The 14,643-nt window shown below is 41.7% G+C and overlaps 1 protein-coding gene across 7 annotated transcripts in view; it reads right to left on the bottom strand.

Moving 5' to 3' along the window:
* slitrk6 (SLIT and NTRK-like family, member 6) overlaps positions 1 to 14,643 on the bottom strand; it is a 182,470-nt gene that overhangs the window by 152,425 nt on the left and 15,402 nt on the right. For all 7 annotated transcript variants that reach the window (XR_005073372.1, XM_037091550.1, XM_037091552.1 and 4 more), the window contains exon 3: positions 9,519 to 9,716. The gene's annotated coding sequence lies outside the window, so the exon portion shown is untranslated. The remainder of the gene's footprint in view (positions 1 to 9,518; positions 9,717 to 14,643) is intronic.

Genomic DNA, 14,643 nt, shown 5'->3' with positions numbered 1-14,643 from the left:
ATGAGCTTTAATGGAAAGGGAAAACACTGCCGGCTTCCGTGGGGTAAGGTGAACGCCACATATCGGTGACATTATGGCCTCATAACCTACCGTTGCTCGTAATCTCTTCCTTTTATCATCTCACACGGCAAAACACATATCGCTGAAGAATGAGAGCTTCGGTATAGCTGTACAATGAAATCAGCTGCAATTGAGGAGATGTTGTTTTCATTTGCATTCAGAAAACTCGCCATTGTATACACGGTCAATTCAAGTGACGCCTCTTTGCCATTCATCCACTTCCCCACACTTTCGAGATTGAGAACTGCAAAAAAGCCACACTCCTGTTCACTTGGACTAACTGATCTGATTTTGGTGGTCCAAGGTCAAAAGGTAAAAGTTTGCTGTGACCTCAAAAATGCATCGGCAACTTGGTTTCTATGCAAAGGCACGCAACCACAAGGCGCCAATTCCAGTTTTTCAAATTTGCTATAACCTCCACGGAGGAGGTTATGTTCTCTCCTGTGTCCAATTGTGGGTCGGTTGGTTTGTAAACAAGATAACGCAAAAATATGCCGAATGGATTTCCACAGAACTTGGATGGAGGATACGCCTCGGTTGATGAAAAGACACCATTAACACAGGTGGCAGAGTGTTACTGGCTTCTGCATATTAATGGTTTTCCTGTGAAAAAGAAAGGTCAGTTAGGGAAGCGACTTCGAAGATATTGATTAGCGTGTATTGTAGCCAATGGCTGTTACCGCAGAAGGTCAGTTACGCCCCCTCCCCATCACACTGCTACAAATCAACATATACTGTCTGGAGCGGGTCACAGGGGACTCCCCAAAACATGGCGGATGAAGCGATGAGATGGCTGGCCAACGGTGAGCAGCACTCAAGGCAATATTCAAGACTGACAGTTGCCAATTGCCATTTGACAACAGTTAATAGTAAATACAGTTATTTATTACAGTCATTCAATCAGACTAAAAAGTTCATGCGGTTTGGTTTCAAACTCCCAAAGAGCAGTGTGTTTATGTCACGACCCTCTCTGGTGAATCTTATGAAGTCCTTTTCTCATGATGAATTATCTTATCTCAATACATTCTTGAGATATTAAATCTAAGCCAAATTATCCAATTATCACAAGAAAACACACTTTTTAATCAAGGGGAAATGCAATAATTAACTCATGATCTCTAAGCAAGGGCATTAAAAAAAAAAATTGCACCCAAGGCCATTGTCTTGCTTCTGTGGTTTCATAACCTTCGCAGCGTTTGTTATTAAAAAAGCAGTTTTTTAAAAAGGACATTTAGCCGAGTTTTCTGTATATATCAAGTGTGTTCTACAACAAACTGGGCTTTCCTTTATCTTGCATCTTTACAGCGAGTAATTACTTCGTTCATTCTCCTATCTGCTTCTGTGGGAGAGGTGATGAGCGACAAAAATGGCTTTCCTCGACACAATAGCTCCATTTAAGAAACATTTCCTTGGCATTTATGGAATGCTTTCAAAGCACCTGCGGTTACATTCAAACCACATTTCCCTCCTATATCATACAGACATGAGGGCTCGTACATTCTATTGTGACCCGTTTGAATTGCTCAGCGGGGAAGCGAGATCTGAATTTAAAAGACATTTCCCGGATTGACGCATTCAGAGCATTGACCTCCTTCCATGACCACTTTTGAGAGGAACACACACACACACACACACACACACACACACACACACGAGAGTCATCTGAGATTTGGATGGTGACAGTAATGGTAGGGCATAAACATTACTGAAAACTGTTTAATATCATGGCTGGACTGTCACCCAGCAGCTGGACCTCAAATGTGACTTTCCCTGTACAGTAACATCAGCTGAAACAGTTTTATCTGTGATGCTCAATTTAAATCAAAAATCAAGCAACTTTCAGACAGGGCTTCCATTATATGCGCTGAAGCTTACAGTAATTCATACAAAACAAACTCTGATCATATTGACATTCACAATCATCCAGAGGGCGCAATATGCCATAATATGTGAGCTGTTTGTCAACCAACTTGGCCATTGACTGTTGGACATGCAAACCTGCTGGGAAAGAGGTAAGTAAAGCATCATCGTGTGAAGCGTGAGGCCACTGACCAAGCTGCCGCGTTTAATGAGCTGGGAGTGAGAACGTGTTGTCATAACATAAGTTGTTGTTAGGATGTGTTGTGCAACTATGACTGCCTCTTCCTCTCAGCAGGATTACACAGATAATTAATCATACGTTATTATTTCCGCAGGATGATCTAGCTATTTGGAGTGAAAAGACAGGCGACATACAAAAACTTAGTGCCTTCGTATAACAGTGTCACACTGATTTCACATTTCACACAGTTAACGAGTGTACGGACAGCAGCTTGAAGGGCACCGCTGATTTGTATGCAAAACTTGCCCACATACTGGTCCAAAAAATAACACAAAAGGTGATAACAGGGAAACAAAACTGACATTAAACTGACATCGTTTTAAATCGAACAAATTAGCTTTTTGGGTAATTCAACTCTGCAGGAACATAAAAGGGCAAATGATAATAAGAAGGCAATAATCCATTTTTGAAATGTTTTGCCTCATCCTCGACTCAGCAAGATGGTATTTTGCTAAACCGTAATGGGGCAATACATCACTGATTCAAACCATTTTTACAAAAACAAAACAAACAAACAAAAAAAAAACAAGACGTTGAGCACAAGCCCTGGAAATACAACGAGTGAAGGAGGGGGGAAAAAAAAAAAGATGGTGCTGCCACGCGTAGCTTCAGAGATAAATTTAACCCAGGAATTCCCGGGATAATTTTGTCCGGGGAATTACTCATGGTTCACACACACCGACTCACACACAAACGGATAAATAAACACAACAAATCTCATTCCATCTGCAATCCCAACTGTGCACGAGCAATAACAGTCAATGTTCGTAATGCATCCACAGAATCTCTCCAATTTGCATAGCACACAGGCATCAGCTTCCGACCATTATTCATTAATAATTGTTTCCACATGACTTTCAATCATGCCACGATCATTCTTCTCAGAGAGAATATGCTGCCTTCTAACTGCTTGTGGAAAATAACCCCAAACAGTAACCGACAATTGGATCCCAAATTCAGAGGCCTTCATCTTTGAGAATTTCGACTTACGAAACTGCTGCCTCGAGGGGCACAAAGGCCTGCAGGCACTTTTTGCATCCGCATACATGAAGGGGCTTGCGCTACGTACATTTTTCTCGTCTGCCCAGTTCCACTCACTTGAGTGTGTGCATGTTAATATGTGCCAATTAGCACAAAACACAAAGTACAGCTGAGGGTAATGGTAACAGCCAGTTGGATCACAAGCCAACATTTATGGTGAATTCAGTATTTATTGGTTCAAGCAATCCCCAAAGCCATTTCAATCAGTGCAATTTCATAGTGACATTTAAATCAAAAATGAGTTGTCAACTTTTGCTGTCATTAAAAGTAAGATAATTTGAAAGCTAAAGCACTGTCAACCCATTGTTATGCATTTAGTCTTGAAATGAAATCTTCAAGAGGTAGTCCCTAAATTGGAACAAAGTTGGACACTGTTCTGTTTATTACCTTTTGAGAGTGTATCACAATCAAGGTGCCATACTGTTGTTATCTACTGCCGACGTGTTCTAATAACACTGTTGCGTAGTTGATACAATTATTAATCGCCATCATCTTTTATGGTCTTTCCTCTGAAGCAAACCCTGTCCGCCGACTGACATTTGGACGCTTTTTTGCTGTTATGGTGAATGCACTACCCGCAACTGTTATATATTTCAGCTACCAAGGCCAAAAGACTAGATCTCATGTGAAAACAGCTGTACTCAGCATAACCACTCTCTGGAAAATAACAGAAATAAAACATTTGCAGTGGGAGTACAGGATGTGACTTGATCGGCGACCCAGAAGAAGTTGTTTGTCTTCAGAAACAACATCGCCTCATAAACATCAGCCATTATTCCCTATATTTTGGTCCAATGACAGCTCCAATTCTGGGGCGCAGGCAATCACAGCAAGGCCCTATTGGAACCAAACCAGGCATTGCAGGAACAACACCGGTCCTGCACTCAATCCATTAAAGTAAGGGGACGCCGAAAAAAGCCGGCTGCAGCAAAAAAGCTGACGCGAAATCAACTTTGGTGAACACACCCAACGCCATGTTGTGGCGGTCAATCAGATTCAATGTGGATGCAATGAATGACCAAAACCAAAAGTGACTGTTTTGTTATGTTATGTTTGGTCTGACACCCTGTTATGTTCCTATGTGCTGATGTTGGCGAGCAATTACTAGGGGACCGGCAGGCTAGTAGCAGAGCAACACAGCAGCTTCTCCACTCTGAGGTGCATTTAGAGTTCACAACATTACGTCACACAAATTGGCCATGGAATGACCCACACTCTCACACTGACGCACAACCCCGCGGCTTCTGTCTAAATGAGCCCTAAGGTTGAGCCGGCTTCGAGTACTCGAGCCCCAACATCGACTTCAGTGGAAGTTTTTTGGGGCTGCCTGTTTTTCTTTTAAATTAATCACCCCCTGGAAGCTCTCTGACACACACACACACACACACACACACACACACACACACAGTCTGTATAAATTATCCATGAGATTTAGTTGTCACCTTGTGGCACTAATGGGGAAGCATGTTCAAACAGATGTTCCAGATATCTTTACAGAGAGTAAAAAAAAAAAAAAAAAAAAAAAACTGCAGCAGAAATGTACTTATCTCGCCGTCTGCAAAGGAAAAAGGATTACCAAAATTTCACCACAGTGTAGGTGGGGAGAAAAGCAACTACAAAGATTAAACATTTTCGAAATGCAGTGTTGATGTACCCCCGACACATTCTCGAAGTTAAGCTGGGGAACAGCGGAAAGATAGACGGCAGAGTAAATGTTCAGAAATGAAATTCAAAGAAAAAAAAAAAAAAACACTCAGATGAGGACAAGATTGCATTTTGATTGAACAGTTTTGATTGCGCCAGAGTCTATTAAGATAATGACAAAATATGAAAGAGGGCATACTTCTTTTGCTCAGGGATAATTTGGTGTGTGTCTAATTTCTCCAGTTACGCCGCCGAAGTTCAAATAAGCCATTACTACTGTCAGAAGTAGAATAGAATGGTTGCAAAGAAACCACATGTAGCGGATAGAAAATCATCTTGTAACATTTGAGTAGACCTTTGAGGACCCTTATCTCATTATATTCATCCATTTTACATCTCCCAAGCATCTAAAATTACCTCTTACTTGCCAACACTTCCAGAAGGAGAATACCAAGCATCGAGCAAAGCCACTTTGCTCATGGCAAACCTTCAGGGAACAAAAAAAACGCACTGAGGGAGTTTACCATGAAAAAAGCACAAAGGGGGTTCAGACAAGAAGAGCCGTAGGAAAGAGATTGCGTAATGTCACCTTAAAATAAAAACCTGACGTTGCACCTGGGGGTGTTACTTCTGCTTTCAGGGTCCACGTTGCAGCTGACTATAAAAAAAAACACACCAGCTCGTTGTATTACACTGTCGCCACTGTGCAGTTGTCATGGAAGCAGTTTTAGAGATTGAGGTGCAGATGAACATGTATTTAATTTTTGTTTGTTGACAACATTGTTTACTACTTATTACGTATTATATTAATGTCTAGATAATCTCAATTTGAGCATATTTCTATGGTTGAACGTATCTAATCGTGTTTTATTCCAGACAGGTTTGTGGGTGTCACGACAGACTGACTGGTGTGGAGTTGATTTTCATTACTTTCGATGCAGCAAAAGGCAGTTATTTGCACAGTTGCAATGACATTGCTCAGACAGACTAATGCTGTTTAATAACAACAAAACTGCCTGCAGAGCCTTCATAGTGGAAAATCACAATGGAGACTGTTTCTAATCAGTTCAATTTCATTTCCCGCTGCTTCACTTGTTCTTGAATGAGCACATGTCAGATTTAAAAGAAGAAAAAAAAAACAAAAAACGGTTTTGGTATCTCAGTGGAGTGATGGTGTGTTCACAACATACGTGACATCATTTTTCATGTCAAGTCAAATTAAGCAGCAAATGCGATGCTGCCGATCCCTCCACTGTCAGGTGTTTTAATGCTCTGTAATTAGTCCCTTTTTGGGCAACTGCTCACAGGAAGGGAAATGTACTTTACTACATGAACCTACAAAGATGACAGAGGACGAACAAGAGGAGCAAACAGAGTCTGGTGAGTGCGAGGTTCAGTCAGAGGCTTAACTGAATCCACCACACAACACAGCAGCATCTTGCCAACATTGACCAAATGCTGACATCTCGTCAACACCCTTCCCATTGAGCAGGTGCTCCTCACACTATGTCTTTCCTATGTATCTTCTATTCACTGGGCCACCATCTGCAGGACGTTTATGTGCTGGTTGGGTTGTAGCTTACAGCTCATGAACAGCAGCGTACACAAATAACACCAATTACTACAAGTGATTGTGCTGTAAAACTCACGCAAGGTTTGGAGAAGTCTTCAAAATCCTCGATACAGTAGTCTCCTCATTCCTTGGCTGCGACTTCTGACATGTTCACTCACTTCACCAGAACTGTCGTTTTCCATTGTAAGAGGACGCTAATCCTCATTCTCAGAGCAGTTGGCATGGCGTATCATTCATTCATGAAGATCAACATTAGCAACATTATGAAATAAACACTACTAACTTTGTTAGTATTGCTCTGGACGTATCAGCAATAATAATTTCCCCAGTGACCTCCCGAGGAAATGTGTACATAAATTCCAAAAAATGATTATTAAACATACAGTAAGGAACATGTAGAGTTTTGTATTCCATATGACAGTCTTTCAGTCCATCAGTGCATTTTTTTAGCTATGGCAACAGATTATAATGTCGGACAAAGTCTATTCTAGTTTCAGACTTAAACCCAAAGCAGCAGAGAGCAAGTTATCTCTTAATCTTGCACCTAATTCAGCTGACGCCTCCTTTAATTTTGATTTATTAGCTACTGATTTTATGGCGTCTTTGCTGATATTTTTTTGAAACTAGACACATTACTCAGGGAGAAACCCTGCCCAGTATATTTGGATCATACTGATTGATTTATTAACACATAAACTTGAAATCTTAAGTGGTGCAAAGCTAAACAAAATGAAGTGTTTATTATTCTGAAGATGGACTTTTACATGAAAGCTTTAGAGCCACAGTTCTTGGCGTTGTGATAAACATTTCATTTCTCCATAGTAGCTCTGGAAATAGTTGCCACGGTGAGAGTTATTTGCCCCTAACCTTTAAACAAGAGCAACCCACGGAACAAGCAACTTTTTACTACTTCTCCGAGCAACCTGAAATGGCTTCCAGCACCTACATTCAATGCCCGATGTTAATCCAGTTGTTGTAAAAGGCACGCGTGGATAATGAACCATGTCAACCAGAGAGGGACCAGTAGCTCCAGCCCAGTCATTACCACTGCTATTACTGCCAATCTGCAGCCATGCAAAGACGACACGGACATTGTTGCCGTCAGTGTGGAGCCAAGGATATGAAGTGACGGGGGGGGGGGGGAGACACAGTTTCCAGACAGCTATTGTTCTCACTCACGCAGCGCAGCCAACACAGGTAGGGGAATGGCGAGGCCTGAATGTGCTAACCGGCAAAGCCTTGGAGGGCACTCTGAGAGGGAGGGCGTGATCGTGCCAAGAGCCACTCGCTTTGTCTCCTTCACTCAAGTGAGGAGCGAGCCTTAAATACAACACAATCATACCTGTGAGCTATTTTTTTATTTATTTATTTTTTTCAAATCTCTGGCAGCTTAAGACCTCTCTAGAAATCAGAGCTGAAACAACCAGGATTTCTTCTGGTAAAAAGCGCGGCGTCTCTGCTGACAGCTGATAGGCAGCAGTTTGGAATGGATGACTTGAGCAATTAAACATGTTTCTTTCCGAATGAATGTGGTCTGCTTGGAAGGGAGAATTTACTCATCGGCACAGTCGACTCACCTTCACGGTCGGCTGTGTTTATCAAAAGGGAAATGTGCATCTTTTTCTTCTTACTTGTCTGAATTGTTTCTAAAATATCCAGCAATGTGTAACCGCCGCGAGCTACAATGACTCAGCTTTGCACCAAAATCTTAAGCTTTTTTCCTGAAAAGCTCAAAGGAGGTAGCATGTCACATATTCTACATTACTACTTGCTTCTTTAAATGTTAAAATAAAGCAGTTAGCATCTGTTTGTTAGCAATTGACAACTATTTGCTTCCAGTAAAATATAATGTTATTTCATATGTACAGGCATTCAGACAATATGGAACACATGTTATATATATATATATATATGTCAGAAATATACATAAAGCAACTTTAATGACCCATTTTGGTGATTCTAGAAAGTTGCATGAATCAAATTTTCTTTGTAGTTTGGCTTCTTAAGTTATTCTGAGTGATTGAATGAGAGCAGCTGTTGATTTTCTTGGTCCAATTCAGTAGGACATATTTGATACACCCATTAGACTGAGCTACAAACACTCCAGTGGGAAAGTCTAAGGAGCTCAGCATCGATCTGAAAGAACGCACTATTGATCTGAAGTCAGGAACGTCACTTGGGGCCATTTCAAAGCTGTTACAGGACCCAAGATCAACTGTGCAAACAACTGTTTGTACATATAAAGTGCATGGCGCTGTTGCGTCACCGCCACGATCAAGAAGCAAACGCAAACTGTCGTCTGCTGCTGAGAGAAAACTGGTCAGGATGGTCAAGGGTGAACCAAAAAAACAACTAGAACAAGTCTGCGATGGACTAGAAGCTGCTGGAAGACAGGTGTCAATGTTCACAGTCGAGTGTGTTTTACAGCAACATGAGCTGAGAGGCTGCCTTGCGAGAAAGAAGCTCCACCTTAAAGGCCCTGACTGAATTGCTGATCACATGGACAAAGAAAAAAAAACACCTGGAGGAAACGTCTGTGGTCAGATGAAACAAAAGCTGAGTTGTTTGAACACAGTGAGCAGCAATATGTTTGGCATCTCACCCTAAGAACACCATACCTACTGTCAAGCATGGGGTATTATGCTGCGGGTAAGGTAAATGGAATAATCAACCAGAAGATTGGGTATTGGTGCAGTCGGGTGTTCCACTGGGACAATGATCATAAAAAAAACACATCAAAAGTGGGAAAGGAAAGGCTAAATCAGGCTAGAACGTAAGTTTTCCTAAAGTTCGTTTCAAAGTCCTGACTTGAACCCCATCGAGAACAAGCAGACTGTCCTGAAGAAGCTAGGGGATGCCTGTCAAAAGCACCAAACTGAAGTAAAAATGGCGAAGGGACATTGAACCAAATATAAGATTTACTGTATGTATATTTTCCACCCAGCAGTTTTGGTCACATTTTCAGAGGACCGCAATTGAAGCATTGTAACACAAGCCAGCTTTTGAGCCGCATATCTTGCACTCACTCCGTAGCTAGAAGCAGTAGAAAGTTTGAGAAAGCAGTCAAGCTCACTGCAGCAGGGTTTCCAGTTGGCTTACCTGTTAGCTCCCGGCAGCTACATCTTTATGGTCCCCACTGAAGCAGACTTTATTATTCTGGCCAGCAGTCTTGAAGGCGGTGATAAACCTGCAGGTTTACGTCCTCTCCTTCACACTGTTAAAGCCAACTTAAAGGCTGTGTTGCTGCCGACCTGGTGGCCTCTTGCATTTTCCTGGTCAGAGTGTTCTGTCTTGTATCTAAAAAAAACAAAACAAAAAAACAAGCAAAACTGACTGAAATTATGTCATCAGTATAGATGCCATTGTCTCCAGGGTTTCTCTTCAAAAGCAAAACACACACCAATGACTGTGGCCAGAAAATAAGGTAAGGATTGTAATGGAAAACTAAAACAAGTTTAAATAATAAATTTGTCACAGCAGCATAAGAAGATGCATTCCTGCTTCTTCATTTTGCTCAAGGCTAGCACTGTTCCACATGACTCTATAAGACTGCAGATCTTTATGTTTCAACAGGTCAATTCATAATTAAAAAATGTCCTGTGGCATTCCCAAGAATGACGCTTGCTGTAGTGCTGTCGATGGCATTTTGATATCCGCGGGGCCAACCTTTGGCGACTACAACCCGGAGGGGGGGTTACATATGAAGGAAAATTCCCCTTTGCAGCGGGAATGTCCTTTTCAAGTCTACCACTATTATAAATGTGAAAAGACTTTCATCATACTGGGATGATGTCTCGATGATGAATATAGGATTCAAATGTCAACCAGGATCCAAGAATAACCATAAAGCTGCTAATTTACCATGCGGGGATTACTTCACAGATTGCGAGAGACCTTTTAACGTGCCGTCAAAAACAATGAATCACTTGACAGTTTAGCAGCAGTGAATGGCACTGTGTGGAAGAGGTAGTGGTAAATGTTAACTGTGCTCAATGATCAGATGTTGGAGGATGGAAGTGAGAGATGATACAAAAAAAAAATAAAAATCTTCCACCTACAAGTATTATAATACATGTTGGCCTGGCAACATACAAGTTTGGAGCCGGCAAATATGAAGCTGGCAGGAATGATTGCAGTTTTTGACACATGGTGCAAAAGGATCAAATCCAACGTTGGTTTAGGGCCAGGCGCTATTAAATTTTCTTTTGACTGGTGTAAAATTTAATAGATGGGCATGAGCTTGCGATCTCTCATGCCATCGCAGTGTTGGTCATTATGTCTTGAGGTAATTATGTCATCATGAAATAATTAATCATTGTCATGGGGAAGATAAAAAAAAAAAAAAAAAAAAAATGTGATGGCCACATTAGATCTCATGGAATTCATGGCACTAAGTGGGAGAATAAATCTCTGGTATGTGCAATTAGCTGCTTTTTTTTTTTTCCACCTGAATAAATGCGCTTTTGAAACTTTGGACATTTTAGCAGTGTAGTGCAAAGGGGTGCAGATGGAGATCCTGTTAGCTCAAATGCATTAATGTTTTATAAAAAAAACATACATGCATACCTCAAGTCCGTAACCAGTTTGTCTGCTGTAATTCTGCATATGAGCCGTTGTACTTGAGACCTATTAAACCCTGTTCCACTCGGATGCTAGACCAAATTAGTCGAGGTCGCGAACTTCACTGCGAGTAACGTGTTACCATTTACTCGCTCGATTAGTATTCCGTTTGAATGTAGATGCAATAATCAGAAAGAGCAGGGGCATTAAAGGGCGAGAACGAGGGAGAGAGTCCATGAGCGAGCAAACTCGAGCGCTCATGGACTCTCTTGTTGTGTGTGTGTGTGTGTGTGTGTGTGTGTCGGAGGCAGCGTTACAGAGGGGAGAGATAAATCTCAGCAGAAGCCCCTCTCCAGCTCTCCAATAATGCTCGCCCTCTCTCTCTCTCTCTCTCTTTCTGCTCTTTCTAAATAGAGCGATTCAATGAAATCCCACTGAGACATGGGATAAATCAATTTTCTAACACTGTATCTAACACATCTCTGCTCTTTTCTGCCACTAGCCTTTTATTGCTTTTAAAGCTGTATTTAATTTTTCCAGCGTCTATAGTGAGGATGAATTGCCCTCGTAATTAAAAGAAGGTGCGAACATTTTGTAATGGTATATAAATGAACTTTTTTTTTTTTTTTTGATAAAGTAGAGTTACAGAGAGAATGGCCCAATCCCAATACACCCTTAATCCTGTCGAGATGCAGGGTGCAGTGTTAAGGCTGTGAGGGTTCCAATATATTATAGTCTCTATAACAAACACAAAATAATCCCTACTAGTTTGCTCATGTCTCAGGCGCTAAGAAGCTCGTTAGTGAGCCAATGTAATGTTATCGCTGATTTGCACACAACAGCATTTTGACGCATTTCAATCTTGCATTCCCCCCTTTTGATCAGATAGGATTGCAGCCTGGGAATGCCCATCCGAGTTTGTCTATATAAATGCCATCACAGACCTGGAAGGGTTGTCGGCCGTCACAGGGGAAGCTTTCAACCACTACTTCTTGTAACTCTGTTCAGAGGGACTCTTGAAATTTGAGGGGTAAGGGTAAAGAAATGAAAATTAAGCCAAACTGTCCCTCCCTGAGTCCTCTTTTCTCCCCGTAGAAAATAACCACCATCACTGCACAAATTTCCTGTCCGCCCTCGCTCTGAGGCCAGTCACAGACTGCGATACAACAGAGAAAATGTACAGGTAGAAAAATATTGCGAGGACGTGGTAAAAGCACAATCAGCCTTTCCGTGCCGTCAGATGTTATTTGGTTCTTATCATCAGAAGGCAATACAGCAATTTTGTTTCCCAGGCTGTCGAACGTCTGAGATCTGCTGTGAATGGGTGAGTGGACCTGCCAGAGAGTCTTTGGTGCCCTGTCAGTTACAGTGGCTGAGGCTGCCCCAAAAGCACACAGCCTGCCCGGAGCTTTTGATTAGCTCACCACATCCGGCCAGCAATTCACATTCTCGACAAAAGAGAACTATACAGGTTCTAATCCAGCCAGTCAGTCCTGGATAAACTTTTAAGAGAGGAATATGTCATTAAAAATAAGAAAAAAAAGAAAAAATCCCAACTGCTTTGGCGACACATCTTACGACCCTTCAGAAATTAATTCATAATTAAAAACCTGACTTGCCAAATGTTGATAATAGCAACCAGCAGGAGTTTCCATTTATGCGTGGGAGAAGTCCTTTTGATGTCACCATGGCAGACAGTTGAGTTGTCCTTTGGGCTTCCTTGAACTAAGTCAAAGCTTTTTTTTTTTTTTTTCTATCTTAAGAGGAGGGAAGTTTTTAAAAAAAAAAGAGTTCAGTCAAAGTCAACGGAACAAGCAAGAGTCAATCAAATGAAACAGCAAAACTGATCTTTATAGATCCGTTTCCCCAATCTGTCTCCATTCCATATCTGTAATTGCAACGTTATATTCATATCGCGTCTCTCACCCTCGCGAGCCATCAACAGTCTCGCTTCACTTTTTGGCGGCAGTGAGTTTATTGCAAGAATGAGTGTGCACTCTTTCCGATGACCTTATATCTCATTTTCCAACCTCTGCTTGCTCACCTGTAAAACAATCCGCGGATACCGAGGCCAAGACCTTAAAAATAACATTGGAGGAGGTATTGAATGAACATTTGCCTCCTTATATGGCACGCTGTTCGGTTAACCTTTCCCACACCCAAGATCCTATAAAAGAAGATGGAGCGTATTGTTGTTTGCTTTGTCCTTATCCTAAGATCCACCATCTCTATTTTCCTCTCGCTCAGTAAGATGACACTCCGTTTATTCAAGTGTGTTCTCTCATCCGTTTGCCCTCGGTCAAGGCCACCTTCTTCCCTTTCCCTCACTCTCTTCATCTGACTCTTCTCCCCTTGTACTCAGCTCTTGCCTGCTGTCGTCTTCTCTCTCTCTCTCTCTCTCTCTCTCTCTCTCCCTCCCTCTGACCCTCCTCCTCCATCGGCCAAGCCCGACAAGTTGTCGTCGCCTCACTGGGCCCTGCCGCCTCTTGCGTGGCTTACATGACCAGGAAGGCCGATACATGGCGCCGACCTGATGAAACGTATCGATTTTGTCAGCAAGCACCGGCTATCGAATCGCCTCGATGACAGACTGAACAGCCGCATTCTTCCGGCTTCCAACATGAGAGTGACGGGATGTCAATTGCATTCAAGGTTCGATCACGGAAGGAAAGAAAAAAAAGAAAGAAAGAAAAATATCTCCTTCTTTTCTCCATTCCATTGTCATACTAGCTGCATTTATATTTTGAGGGGCATAATAAAATCTGCTACTTTTCTACTGAAACTTTTTTGCCCTTGCCAAAGTTAAATTTATCTTGATTACCACTGATTTGAAGGCCACTACATCATCCGCCGTTGCTCAGTGTGAGTCACCTGGCAGGGGCGCAGCATTATCACCCCATAGATGTCAGATCTGAACACCCGTTGAGGGTGAATATATTGAATGTCTCATACGAGTTCACACATGTGCTGCTTTGCAGAAAAACAACACTACATTTCCCACTTAGTGAGAGAACTCACAAAGCAGTGTTGCAAGTCCTTCTCAGCAGCTCTTACCACCGGGCAGAATAGAGACGAGTCGTGACCATGGAAATTCAAAACGCTTGGTCATTTTGTGATTCACAAAGACTTAAGCTACTTCCTGAATATCATAGTGCATAATATAAATGAGTAGATACAGAATAACTGGGTGCTTTTTCTGGTCTTTATCTTTCAAAAGAGCATTCCAAACAGTCTTTATAGCTACATCTCTATTGGGCTGCTAGTATTTGCGTCTGACTTTCAAGAACTATTGAGAGGATCCGTGACCTGCCACTGCTGTAAATGGTCTATCGGAGTAAATGGAGATGATGCGACTCTCTCTGCTCAAGGGCTCCGTTTCAGGCTAACAAGGATAAATCCCCATCTATATGAATGAGGAGAGAGTTGCAGCTTTACTTTTAATGGTCACCGTAATGTGAATAAAAATACATTACGCTGCTTAAAATCTTTGGTGACCAGAATAAGGTTTTAAATCTTTTTGTCTGAGGCTATACTTTAATACTATGCACTGCACAGCTCATTCCGCTCTTAAATAGATGCAAGTTTAATGTTTAATGCTTGGATTACCTCAACTTTCTAGGTTGTCCTGAGCATACTCATTCTAAGCTTAATATAACTCTGTCTC

Source organism: Acanthopagrus latus, chromosome 24 (assembly GCF_904848185.1).
Source record: "Acanthopagrus latus isolate v.2019 chromosome 24, fAcaLat1.1, whole genome shotgun sequence".
NCBI lineage: Eukaryota > Metazoa > Chordata > Actinopteri > Spariformes > Sparidae > Acanthopagrus > Acanthopagrus latus.
The sequence above is the reverse complement of the archived record's forward strand: the minus strand, read 5'-3'. Positions and strand labels throughout refer to the sequence as shown.